The sequence below is a fragment of the Vombatus ursinus genome, unplaced genomic scaffold, assembly GCF_900497805.2.
Source record: "Vombatus ursinus unplaced genomic scaffold, bare-nosed wombat genome assembly UNPS02010193.1, whole genome shotgun sequence".
NCBI classification, from domain to species: Eukaryota; Metazoa; Chordata; class Mammalia; order Diprotodontia; family Vombatidae; genus Vombatus; species Vombatus ursinus.
The window spans coordinates 324,206-337,940 of NW_020949971.1; the positions used below are offsets into that span (position 1 = coordinate 324,206).

Here is a 13,735-nt window from a genome sequence, read left to right on the forward strand (position 1 = left end):
GCATCAGCGGCAGACAGGGACTGCAGGCTCCCTGCTGGAAGGCTGCCAGGCTGCGCAGCATCTGGAGCTCCTTCCAGATGGCTCCGCGAGCCGCTCTCCGCCTCACTGCAGCACACCAGTGGGCTGGGAGCTCGAGCAGCAGTAACCTTACTTGCGCCCCTGCTTCCGCCCTGGCTCTGGGACGGGTCAGCCGCATCTTTCTGAACTGGGACGGGTGAGTCAGGGGCCACAGTGGTGGATGCCTTGCTGTGCAGAGAACACTGGCTCTGCGATCAAGAGACGAGTTCAAATCATGCCGCACTACTCACTACCTGCAGAGCTTTGGGACAGTCCCTTTCCTTTTCCTGGCTGCCTTAATTTCCCCATCTGTGCAACGAGGGAGGAGGGAGGTAAACTAGATGGTCCCCTTCAGCTCTCAAAGATAGAGGGTGAAAAGAGATCCTAAAAACGGGAAAAGGACCCACATATACAAAAATATTTATAGCAGCTTTTTCTGTGGTGGCAAAGAATTGGAAATTGAGAGGATGCCCATCAACTGGGCAATGATTGAACAAGGTGTGGTATATGAATGTAATGGAATACTATTGTGCTATAAGAAATGATGAGCAGTCAGACTTCAGAAAAAGCTGGAGACTTGTATGAACTGATACTGAGTGAAATGAGCAGAATCAGGAGAATGTTGTACACAGTAATAGACATATTGTGTGATGACTAACTTTGATAGACTTAGCCCTTCTCAGCATTGCAAGGATCTAAGACATCTCCAAAAGTCTGATGATGGAAAATGCTATGGAGTTTGAATGCAGATCGAAGCATATTATTTGCTCTTTTTTTTTCTTCAGTTTTGTTTTGTCTCTTCTTTCTTGTGGTTCCTCTTATGGGTTCTAATTCTTCTTTACAACATGACTATGGTGAAAATATGTTTAATAAGAATGTACATGTGAAGCTTATATCAGATTTAACGCTGTCTTGGGGAGGGAGGCAGAGAGGGAAGGGGAGAAAATTTAAAACTCAAAAGCTTTTGGAAGTGATTGTTGAAAACTAATAATAAATTAATTAATTAAAAAAAGAGGGTGAGCTGGGAGGTGAAAAGGATTTATTTCTCCAAGGATGACAGGGTATGTTATTGTCCTATTTGAGGATGAAGCTTATTTAAGGTTGAGCCTGTCTTCATCCAAGTAGTTGACTTCTAAAGTCCCTTCTCGTCCTAAAGCTAAGATTTCAGGATACTCACCCCCCCAAAAAAAAACTCCACCCTCCCAACCTGGGGAATGTAGTTAAATGGAAGATGCATCATCCATTTTGTCCCTTGAACTTAGCTTGTCTCTGTGATTTTATCCCCTATTCCCTTATCTACATGGGGGAGCAAAGTGGTTTAGGGTTTAAAACTTGGGGATTCCTAAAGCCCAGGGCTCCTTTTTGTTGGTTTTGGGTTTGGAGCTAGTAACAGTTACCTGGCTAATAAAGAGATGGGCATTTGGGAGGCATGTGGAATGCCCATTATAAGCTGGCCTGAGGTCTCTGACAGATGGACTGGAGCCTGTGGATCATGAGGAGAAGCAGCCCCCTCCTTGAAAAGAATGGGCTATGCTGGGAGGTCACTATATTGTCATATCTTCTCCCGCATCTCTCTCCCCCTCCCTCTCTCTCACTCTCTGTCTCTCTGTCTGTCTGTCTCTCTCTGTCTCTGTCTCTCTCTCTCTTTACTCTCTCTCTCCCTCCCTCCTCCATCCCCTTCTCTTTCTCCATCCCTCTTTAGACTAGGCACAGGAGGCAGCTCCATCCATCCATCCATCCATCCTCCTCCAGGAGGAAAAGGCACAGCCAAGGGGCAGAGGTGCTGTGGGTGGGCAACACTCTGCCCCAAAGGATGCACTATATATACTGCTTTTTGCTCTGGAGGGCTCCATGCCTGGCTGGTGAGAATCTGCTGCTGCTGGGGAGCTGAGAGGTGCCCACAATGAAGACTCATGGAACAAGATGAGGACATACAACAAGAGGCCAGTTCCCAGGTGAGGGTCTCCTTAGAAGGACCATTGACTGTTTTACATAACCCTTCTCCCCAGAGAGCCATCTCATATTAAAAAAAAATTTAAGAAGAAGAAAAAATACTTCAGCAAATTAACCAACACATCCAAAAATGCAACATTAAATGTAGTGCTGTATACCCATAATCCTGAGTCTCTGGGGAGTTGCTCATCTCATCAGTCAGTAAACTAGTATTCACCAAACTTTGTTTTGTGGTTGCTGTTCTTTCCATTTACTTTGTTGCAGACACTGTGAATGCTTTTGTGGCTCTGCTTTGCATCAGTTCATATAAATCTTTTTATGGTTCTCTGGATACTAGTCATCATTTCTAACTATATGATAACATTTCATCACACTGATCTACCTCCCATACCTTGTTTAACCAGTTGCTAAATGATGGATGTTTACTTTGGGCTGATCTAAATATCTTGGTGAATATGGGCCCCTTGTTTTTATCATTGATCTCCTTGTAGTATATGTTCAGCTGTGGGATCTCTGAATCTAAGCATCTGGACAAGTTAATAATTTTCTTAGAATAATTTCAAAATTGTTTTCCAGAATGGTTGAGTCAATTCACAGCTCCACCAGCAATGTATTAATATGTCTATCTTTCCACAACCCCTCCAGCATGACTATTCCCATCTTTTCCATTTGCTGGGTGTGAGGTGAAACCTGAGAGTTGCTTTGATCTGCATTTCTTTTATCATTAGTGATTTGGAAGAATGTTTCATATGGTTATTAATAGTTTGCAATTCTCCTTTTGGGAAACTGTTCATATCTTTTGAGTACTTAGCCTGTAGGGAATGGCTCATGGTCTTCAACATTTCTGGTAGTTGCCTGCTTATCTTGGATCTAAGACCTTAGTAGATATTTGATACACAGATTTTCCCCCAGTCAATTGCTTCTATTCTCATTCCAGTCATGTTAATTTTGTTCATGCACAAACTCTTCAAATTAGTGTAATCAAAGTGATGGACTTTGTCTTTTGTGCTGACCTCTACTCTGTCCTTAGTTAAGAGTTCACCCTCTAGCCACAGATGTGAAAGATATCTTCTTTGTTCTTTTTTAATTTAAAAAAAATATTGTATTTTTGTGGTATGATACACATCCCCTGATTGTGTAAGATTTGTTCTACAATTGGATTCTACCAAATTGTCTTCTACTTCTCCCATGAATTTTTGTCAAAGAGGGAGATTTTCCTGAAACAATAGAAGTTCTTCACTTTATTAAGCTCTGGGTTATTGACTCTGGGTTCTGAGGCTTCCTGGTCTAGTCTATTACATCAATCACCTTTCCTACTTTATTTTTAACCAGTACCACATTGTTTGGATGGTTACTACTTTATAATACAGTTTTCAGTCTAGAAATACTATTTCCCTTTCATTCCTACTTCTAAAAAACATTGTTTCCCTTGAAATTTTATGATTTTTAACTCCTTCAAGTGATTTTTTTGCTACTTGTTATTATTACTCTGTAATAATGGCTAGCATTGATGAAGCACTTGACATTTTTGTTCAGTCATTTCAGTCACGGCCAACTCGTTGTGACCTTATTTAGGACTCTTCTTTAGCAAAGATACTGAATGGTTTGCCATTTCCTTGTCCAGCTCATTTTACAGATGAGGAAACTGAGGCCAATACAGTTAAGTGACTTGCTCTGGGTCACACAGCTAGTAAGTGTCTGAGGCCAGATATGAACTCATCTTCCTGACCCCAGGTCTGGAACTCTATTCACTGTACCATCGAGCTGTTCCTGACACGCTGTCTAATTTAGTCCTCACAATAAGGTTACGAGGTCGGTGCTACTATTATCCTCATTTTACAGATGAGGAAACAGGCTGAGAAAGGTTAAGAACCTTAAGCCCAGGGTCGTGCAACTAGTAAGGGGATGAATCAGAATTTGAATTTAGGTCTTAGTGAGCCAGCTGTTAAATTTTCAGCATGAGCATTTACACCTCGGAAATCCATGACCTCTACAACACTTGATTTATTGTTTTGTAGATTGTCTAGACGGAAGAAAGGGATGAAGAAAATGTTAATGCTGCCAATTAAGCTTAGTGTGTTGTGGGCACCCCCCATCCCCCATCCCCGTTTACCAGCATTTATCAACCTACTCCTGGCAGGGACCGCGTCTTTATGCAACCCTTCCTCGACTTGAGCTTAGCACAGTGCTCTGCAAACAGCGCTTCTATCAACTCTTAACGAACATTTATTAAGCTCTTAATCGGTGCCAGGAACTTCATAAATGTTTCTTGACTGAAAGGTCGGGTGGAGGGATGGATGGTTGAGTCTGGGGAAAGTGAAAAGGGGATGCTTGCTTTGGAAAGGAGGAATGGGCGAGGTTGCGGACAAAAATAAGAAGGGAAGCCCTACCAGAGCTCTGGGTCAGTGTGTCTTTCAGCAAAGAAAAGGGAAAGGGAGAGGGAACGGGAGCTGCGGGTTCTGCGGCAGTAGCTCAGCTGCGGCAGGATTTGAGGGCCCCCCACGGCTCCCCAAGGTTGCTGTTCAGACTGGGAGGAGGAAGCGGTGGACGGCTGAGTCCCACACAGCGCTGCCATCCGGGAAGGTCAAGGAGGGAGGATCCCAAGCCCCTGCCCCCGATACGTACGCGCCCACCCCACGCAGGCTTTTTCGCACTTTCCTGCCTGATTCTGTCTTGGCTTCTCCTCTCTCCATCAAGAGGATGTGAGCAGCCAGGTTCTGTCCTAGTCCTGGGGTTGGGGAGGGGAGCCCTTGGAAAGCAGGGAAATTCAATCTCAGGATTTATTCCATAGACAGAAGACCTTGAAAAGCCCTGGCAGAGAAGGAGAAAAACAAATCCGCCTAATGGATGGATGCACGCAAGCAAAAATTCCACGGCGTGAGTCCTTCACCTGTCACAGAGAGAGTGTTTCATCATCGGTCCTCTGGAATCGTGGTGGCTCAGGGCGTTGATCAGAGTTCACGGGCTCGTTCGCTTTTTAGGATGTTATTCCTGAATACATCGTTGTCCTGGTTCTGTTAATTTCACTCTTCATCAGTTGATAAAAGTCCTCAGAGCTGTTCGTTTTTGCGATACTGGTATCATAGTAGAAATTGTTCTGAATCTGCTACTTTCACTCTACAGCAGTCCAGAACAAGCCTTTCCAGATTTTTTTTTCCTTTCAAAATCACCACTTTGCTCATTTCTTTCAGCACACTATGTAACATATTTGTTAGGAAAATGTGTTTTTCTTTCTCCCCCCTTCCCCCAATGTCGTGATGGGTGGTAAGGAGAGAAAATAGATCTCTGTTCATTTGAAAAAAGAGAGCTTGGTGTGTGTGTGTGTGTGTGTGTGTGTGTGTGTTGTGTGTGTGTGCTACAGCTGTGGGATGTTGCGTGCATTGTCAGAGGAGGTCACTGTATTATTAGTTTTGCTTGCTTTACTTTGTTACAAGAAATTGGGAGTCATCAGAAAATGTTAATAAGTCAAGTCACTAAAAAATTTTTAAGCCCTTACAACATGCTAGGCACTGTGCTAAATATTTGTAATGTAAAGACAAAATACATCAATGAAACAGAACATGCAAAAAAACCCCATATGCAACATATATTATCTATGTACATATGTATATGTATGTATACATACATACACACATAGCCAAAAAGAAAACAAAGCCTTGGTGGAAAGGTGAAGTTGTATATGTGTGTGTGTGTGTATGTGTGTATGCAGGAGCTTGCTCTCTCTCTCACACACACACACAGTAATTTCCTCTCTAGCCCTGTGTCCATCATTCACTTCCTCTCCCTCCCTGGGTCTTAGTTTCTTCTCTAACAAGGGAAATGGGTCCACAAAGAATCATCTCCAAGCTCCCCTCCCACTCTGAGTCTCAGATTTTGCAAGCCAAGACTCAGCACCCCTGTAGTGAGGAGCTGAGGGGCTGGGAGCCTGGTGGCCTCCTAGTCCATTAGCCAGGGAAGAGAATGAGAGAGAGGGATTTCCTTAGCACCCCACCCCTCACATGGCTGGGTAGACTCAATTAGTCTCAAGGACTCCTCTTTTGAAATGCACAAGACCCCAACCAGGTGGAATCTTCGAGTCATTCACACCTTAGTGGGAATTGGTCTGAGGATCCTGATTTTCTTCTAGCACTTCCATTGGGCCACCTGCCTCTAGGGCTGAGGCATTTGGCTGGGGGTGGGCCAGCAGGAGGAGGGTCATCCAGGAGGGTGACCTTTGACTGTGGAAAGATGTGGATAGCCCCAAGGAGGGCAGGACAGTGGGCCAGAAAGTGGGGTTAGGAAGAGTTATGGAACTTACAACAAAATCCCTATTCCAGGGCATCTTGGCCCAGGAGCTTAGGCATAAGGAGGCTGCCCCTGGGACCCCCTCAATACACCTTCATTTGATCTGACAGGGCTTTCTGACTCTCAAGAAGGACTTGGGCTTGACTCTGGTGACAGATCCCCCACCTTCTGAGGATCTGCCTAACTAGGGGAGAAAGCTAGTGACTGTTGGGAAGTGCTGTGATCTGTGCTGGGCAGTGAGGGTGCAGCCTCAAGGCTATTTGGCTTGCAGAGGCCATCTGTCTATCCAGGGGGGATTAAAGGCTACTTCTTTTACCTTTTGCTACTTTTGAGAAGACTCTGTCTCCAAAGCTATTGAGATTACCCAGAATGCAAACCAGCAGGAACAATGGTAATGAGATCTATCTATCTATCTGTCTGTCCATCCGTCCATCCACCCATCTAACCATCCATCCACCCATCCATCTATCCATCCACCCATCCATCATCCATCCACCCATCCATCCATCTATCCATCCATCTATCCATCTACCTATCTATCTGTCTATCTAGCCATCATTTGTCTATCTATCCAAGCAGTTTTCCTTCTTTAGGGGCCCTCTATATGGGCCATATCATTCAATCTCCCCTCACCTGGGAGGCAGGTTAGTTCAAGGGAGCAAGTGTGACTGTGACATCTGGGGAAATGGAGGGGCAGAGATGAAGTGAGGGGCTCCTGAAAAGACAAGTATTCCTATTTTACAGCCGAAGAAACTGAGGATTAGATGGTGCAAGTGACTGTGCCCAGGTCCCAGAGCTTGTATCAGAAGGGAGACTTGAACCCAGGCCTCCTGATTGAAGTCCAGTGCCATCCTTTGTACCAGGCCCCCTGAGCAGAATAATCACAACTGCCCACACTTATCCGGTACTTTAGGTGGGATGTACGATGGACCACATTTAAAATGCACTTTCTGGTGACAGAGCTTAGGGGACATGAATTTTAAAGTTTTAGACCAAGAAGGTGCCTACTGTCAGTGAGAAGGAAGGGCATCAGGAAGGCATGGGAACCCAATGGCCACTTATAATCGTGTCTGCAGGAGGGTGCATCCTGAGAATGGAAGCAACGACTTACCAATGAACTTTTAGAGCACATTCAATTGGGGACAACCTATGTCCGTCTCTGGGAGCACAAGGTCACCTCTTCTTTAAGGGTTTTTAATTGGGGATGTTCATCTTGGGCAAAGCACCTTGTTTAAATATTGGTAGAATCGGGGGTGGGGTTGGTTGGCTCATTTCTTCTTTTATCCAAGTTTGAGTCAGCATTGACCTTGTGGGAAGCCCTGTGTCGAAGGTCACTGAAAGTGCTGCTCTGTGGCCACCTATGAAAATCTTATCTTCATAAGTTGAGGGGCTCACACCCATTGATGGGCAGCTGCCAGGCCCGGTCATGAAATTGCTTCATTCTGGGACAGAGTAGGCTAAGCTGGACCACACTGTTTAACATTAAAGCCTGTAGGCCCCCTTGGAGCCTGGCTGATGCCCAGAGTGGCCAATATGGCTCATGTCCTCCCTTGACATGGTTGAGGCGGTGGTGTGGGCACGACTTCCTCACCTGCCCCAGGCATTCTCTGGTTGGAAGCAGGGGCAGCCGGTCACTTCTGTTGTTTTAGCCCCTCAAAAACAGTAGGATGATTTGGGCTTAGACACTGAGCAGGGTGTGTTGGAATCCTGGAAACCAGCAGCAGGAAGCAGCATTGGGCCAAGAATGATCGCAGATGTGGTGAAGGCCTTCTCTCAGGGAAGAGGCATCTGTGGGGTTCTGCTGGCTCATTCCTTGCTGAGCCTGGAAAAAGTGAGCCTTGAGGTTCATTCCTCCTCGCTTTTTCCAGCCTTACTGAATGTGCTTTAAAGCAGCAGAAATTTCCTGTCTGGTCTCATGACTGAAAGCTGCTTGGTCTGAGGCCTCTGTGAAGATTCAGAGCAGAAGGATTTCGATTTCCAAAGGAAACTGAGCTGGGAATACTCTGGGATGGGCTTGAGTAGGCAGCTATTGGGAGAAATGTGTCAGATGGGCCTTGACCCCAGGATGGCAGGCCTAGGAGGAAATGGCCTGGCCTGGCTCTCTGCTTCTCGGCCCTCCAAGGAGACTTGCTCTGCTGAGACGGGGCTGTGATGGACACTGGGGACACGTCCATAGCATAGGCTGCAGAATGCCAATGGGAAGTTGGCCAAGGCCAATGTCATGGTCAAGAAAAAGTTTCAAAGTCACAACCTAGTCAGTGCTTTGTGATCCTCAGAGTGCTATAGAAACACAATTCAGTAATAATCAAGATAAAGTGAGCATTTAACAGTTCTAGAGGGAGCCCGGAGATTTGATGGTAGGATTCCCGTTTGACAAATATTGCCAACTCGGAGCATCAGAGACAAGGTGCTCAGTATAGTGAATAGGCCACTGGACTAGGAGTCATGAGGATTCAGCTCTTGGCTAGTCATTTAACCTCATGGAGCCTCAGTTTCCTCATCTGCAAAATGGGGGCATGGGCTCGACAGCTAGCCCTTTCTGGCTCTCCATCTATGATCTCATTGATAACTGGCAAGCCATGGGTGTGGCCAGGCCTGCCTGGTGAGGGTCCCTGCTTCCCACCAGGACTGCTCTGTGGGTCTGCACAGTGGAGGAGGAGGAGGCCAAATCCAACTCACTGAACCTATAAGGTGCTCCGAGCCAGCTGCAGTGACATTGCCCTAGAAGGGTGGTGGTGCCTGCAGCATCATGTTCCTGCTCAGACCGTGCCCCTGCCTCCCTTTCCTGCTCCAGCACAAACTCCAGGCAGGAGCTGCCCCCACTGCTCCCCAGCTTGTCACTGTATTTCTTTGTATCTGGGCTTTCACTTGATTCAACTCCTCTCTGGGCATCTTGTGCATTGAGGGAATTGTGGCGAGTTGGGCTTAGCCTGGACCTGGGTGACCCTGAGCAAGTCACTTCACTTGTCTCTCAGCCTCAGTCTCCTCATCTCTCATTGCGGATAGGCATAGCACCTCCTTCCCAGGTTGTTGTGAGGGCTCAGTGAGATTTCATCTGCAAAACACTTTGCAGGCTTCCAGCAATATGCCCATGCTAGCAGCCAGCAATTATTAGAGTTATCGGTGTGACTGTCATTACTCCTTCCCTGGAAGCCCTGTCCCAGGTCTGTCCAATGAGAGCTGCTGTCCAGCTGTGGTTCTCCTTCTTGTACCTCCACCAGCCGTCCCTGGGACTTCCCATTTAGAATCACGGAATGTGCCCAAAGAGCCAGACTCAGTCCTAGGCACTTCCAGCTCAGTAGTTGTAGCCCATTGTTCTCACCTGCTGAGATAAATTGGGATTCGGTACAATTGAACTGAATTTTATAAATGCTTTGGGTCTTGCCTCCTCCATCTCCGGTCTTAGCTCTTCCTCCCAGCTTTGCGTTATCTGTAAGGGTGATAATCACATCCTCTGGGCAACTGTTCCAGTGATTAGTGACCCACTGAGCCTGAGGTTTGATTCCTGAAGCCCTCTCTCAGAGACTCCCCCTCAGCCCCTTCTGGGTTAAAACTTAAAAGACTGCCCTTTGGACCTAGTCGTTCAACCAATTTGTAGTTGGATGTTAGACATCTTGAACGCCCCAAATAGCATCCAGGGCATGTAATTTTTCAGTGTTGATGGCATTTTGGGGTCCAGGAGGGAATCCTGGATTGATGATGACTTCACATTCAGGGGAACACACTCAAGTGTCATCAGCTCAGAGAATCTGTGGGATTGTAAGTTGTGCCCTGGAAGAGATCCAGCCTAGAATCAGGAAGACTTGAGTTCAAATACAGCCTCAAAAACTTCCTGGCTGTGGGACCTTGGGCAAGTCACTTCACTCTGGCTGCCTTATTTTCTCATTTTTAAATGGCATAATAAAAACACCTACTCCCCAGGGTTTGTGGGACCAAGTCTGTAAAGTGCTTTGCAAACCTTAAAGAGATAGAGAAATGCTAGCTATTATTATTGTTATTAATTACTATTAAACAGTCACAGAATTCCCTGAAAAGGTCAGATGGGGTTGGCCAGTCCCTTTCAAAGGCAGAGAGCTGCCCAGGCTCCTTCCCTGCCCCACCATGTGCCCTCCTCCTCTTCCTCTGGTGGTGAGGGGGTGGCTCCGGGCTCCTGAGGGCTCTGCCCACAGAGGGCACAGAAGTTCTGGCAGCTCCTACCAAGCTGGGCAAGGATGAGCTCAGTGTTTTGTTGCTTAGGGGCAGCTTGGTGGTATGGGGGTTAGAGCACTGAGCCTGGATTCAGGAAGACCTGAGTTTGAATCTGGCCTCTGATACTTACTAGCTGTGTGACCCTGGACAAGTCACTCTGCCTGCCTCAGTTTCCTTATTTGTAAAATGGGGATAATAGTAGCACCTACTTTCTAAGGTTGTCATGAGGATCAAAAGAGATCATATTTGTAAAGTACTTAGCACAGTGCCTGGAACATAGTAGGTGCTATGTAACTGTTAGCTATAATTATAATGATTATTATTATTATTGTCATGGAAGCACCAGCCTCCCCATGAGGGTGACACTGGAGATGTGGGACCCAGAGGTGGCTGTCCCAGAAGGTCACAGAGAAGGGCTGTGTGTGGTATGGGAGGAGGGAGCACCCACACTGCTTGAGGAAAACACAGATACCAAAGGGAGGAGAGACTTTGCATGGCCTGTCATCCTGTAGAGACTATGGCTGCAGAGAAACGTTTTCTATTGACAAAAGCCCACAGAGTCTCAATACGACCCACAAGATTCCTGCCCACTCCCCTTCACTGGCATTCGGCACCAGTCATTCCAGGGGATATGACAGGGTTTATGGCCACCCTTTCAGAGGAGAGTTGGCTCCAACCCCCACCATTTATCAAACAGATAAAAGCAGTCAGTGGTGGGAGGATGGCGCACACTTGGCTCCCCAGTCACACTCTCAGACCTTTTGAGAGCCGGCGAGGGCATCTGCTTGGCTTGGCCAATACTGTGATGGCCTGACAGATATATTCCTCCCCACCCCTCAGACACCCGCCTTCTCACCTCCCAGCTGCAAACCTGGGAACACAACCTGCACGTTGTATTACGAACGTTCGTTCCTGGCAGGCCAACAGTGGCTGGCTTTTCAGAAAAGCCAACTCGTGGTCCTTAGAAATTCCTGGATATGGAACATTTTATGTTATTTCCTCTCAGCAACCAAACCAACCCTTCATGGGAGAGTTTACACTAGTTTTGGAGTGGTTGGTTGTGTGAAGACGTACCCTAAATTCCATCCTCATAAAAACACAAAACAAAACAAAAATGAGGCTAGCCAGAGAACCTTCGACCAGGGGCAAAGGGAAGCCAGGGTACTTTGACAACCCACTGCATTAAAAATGGAATCCACTTTCTGAGGGGAAAAGGGAACCAAGAATGTGGAATGTGGGCTCAGGTCCAGCACAGCTAGGGCAGGGTTCCAGGTCTTACACATGCCTGTAGGACACTCTGTGTGTGTGTGTGTGTGTGTGTGTGTGTGTGTGTGTGTGTATGTGGGCGTGGGCGTGAGTGAGTGCTTGTATATTTAAGGCTGAATTTTACCTAGAAGAGAGATTTTAAACATTTTGAGAAGCATCTCACATTCAGCTGAAGGAAAGTACTACTTCTGGATTTTCTAAATTGCCTTTTTACGTTTTTATTATCACCTTCATTTCTGAATATACAATGCCCTTTCATCTACTCAATTAGACTTTCCTTGTAATAAAGACCTTTTTTAAAAAGTTTCAGGAAAAACAGCTAATGCATTGATGGTGTCTAAACGTACATCTGCCACACTACGCATCCCCAATCACCAGCATCTCCCAGGAAGGGAGGTTTCCTGGCATTCTGTCATCTCTTGGGCAGAGGTGGGGGTAGTGGGGGAGGAAGGGAGGAATTTAGTAAACATTCCCTAAGCTCCTACTATATGGGGGAGTGGGAAAAGCAAAAGACAGGCCCTGCCCTCTCATTTTAATTGGGGAGACAAAGTACAAAGAGCTATGAACACGATAGAGAGAGACAGGACAGAGTGACGAGAGTCTCTAATGGAGGGCACTAGAGTTATGGGGATCAGGAGAGGCTTCCTTTGGAAGAAGGGGTCTTAGCTGGGACTTGAATTGCCCCCTCCCCAAATTCAGCGCCACATGTGGCGTTGCCCTATCTTACTAACCACCTTCAACACAGGTTATACATTACCCTACCATAGTAGCTATTGTTGTTTGCCCTTCATTCTGGAAGAGGACCTATGACATCAGGAGGGTGATGTCTTGACTTGCAAGTAAATTGGATTTATATATATATATATATATATGTACATATATTTATATATGTGTACATGTAATATAGTATAATATATTATATATAATATGTTAGTATATATAAGTATATATTATATATATACAGACACACATGCATATACATATACACACATGCGTATACATATAAAGGACAGTAGTCCATTGACTATCCCACCCCCATTTAAAAGAAGTGATAGATGTCACAACCAATTACACTGAGAGGGGAGAACCAGATAGTCAAATACTTGTATTAAATTAGAAAAGTCCTTGTTTGACCTGGGTGACGTTGAATGTAAATGTTCTGATTGGTTAAGGAAACGCGGTCACACCCTGTAGGCTGTCTATAAAATAGAAGACCAGTTTAGAACTTCAGAAGATTCAAGAATCCGTCAGAGGAGAGTTTACAGGAATCTGGCAATGGAGAGGAGTGAGTCTGGGGGATACCCAGAGTTGAGCCAGAAAGGACCAGCATCCAGCAAAAGGAGAAAGAGCATGTAGAACTGAACTGGGGCAGAGAAGAGTGATACTGAAGAGGGAGGTAGACCCAATGGGCATCTCAGAGCAGAAGACTCCAGCTGATGTCACCAGTTATGCCCACCTCCTCAGGGACTGAGGGACATTACAAGAAAAGGTGTGTTCCTTCCCCATTCCCCAAATATTTCCAGTAACCTGAAATTTGTACCAAACAGAAAGAGGCCAAGGATTAGCTAGAGAGTGATACAAATGTAAATTAAGGCACAGAGCTAAACCTCTCCCTAAATAGTAGGAATTTTCAGAACTGGGGGCCCAAAGCTACAGTAATAGTATTTCTAACTTTTCATTAGAGGTAGCTAGGTGGCACAGTGGATAGACTGCTGGGTCTGAAGTCAGGAAGACCTGAGTTCAAATCCATCCTTAGACGCTTACTAGCTGTGTGACCTGGACAACTTGCTTAACTCTGTTTGCCTCAGTTTCCTTATCTGTAAAATGAACCGTAGAAGGAAATGGCAAACCACTCTAGTATTTCTGTCGAGAAAACCCCAAATAAGGTCACAAAGAGTCAGACACAACTGAATAACAACAAACTTTTTACCTAAAATCAGTTCTCTAAAGCTGCAGAAGAGAGGACCACTAAATGGATCTGAAGCTA

The 13,735-nt window shown here is 45.9% G+C and overlaps 1 protein-coding gene across 2 annotated transcripts in view; it reads right to left on the reverse strand.

Moving 5' to 3' along the window:
• Window positions 1–13,735, reverse strand: part of DLC1 (DLC1 Rho GTPase activating protein) — a 213,464-nt gene that overhangs the window by 107,552 nt on the left and 92,177 nt on the right. The gene's annotated exons all lie outside the window — the stretch shown is intronic.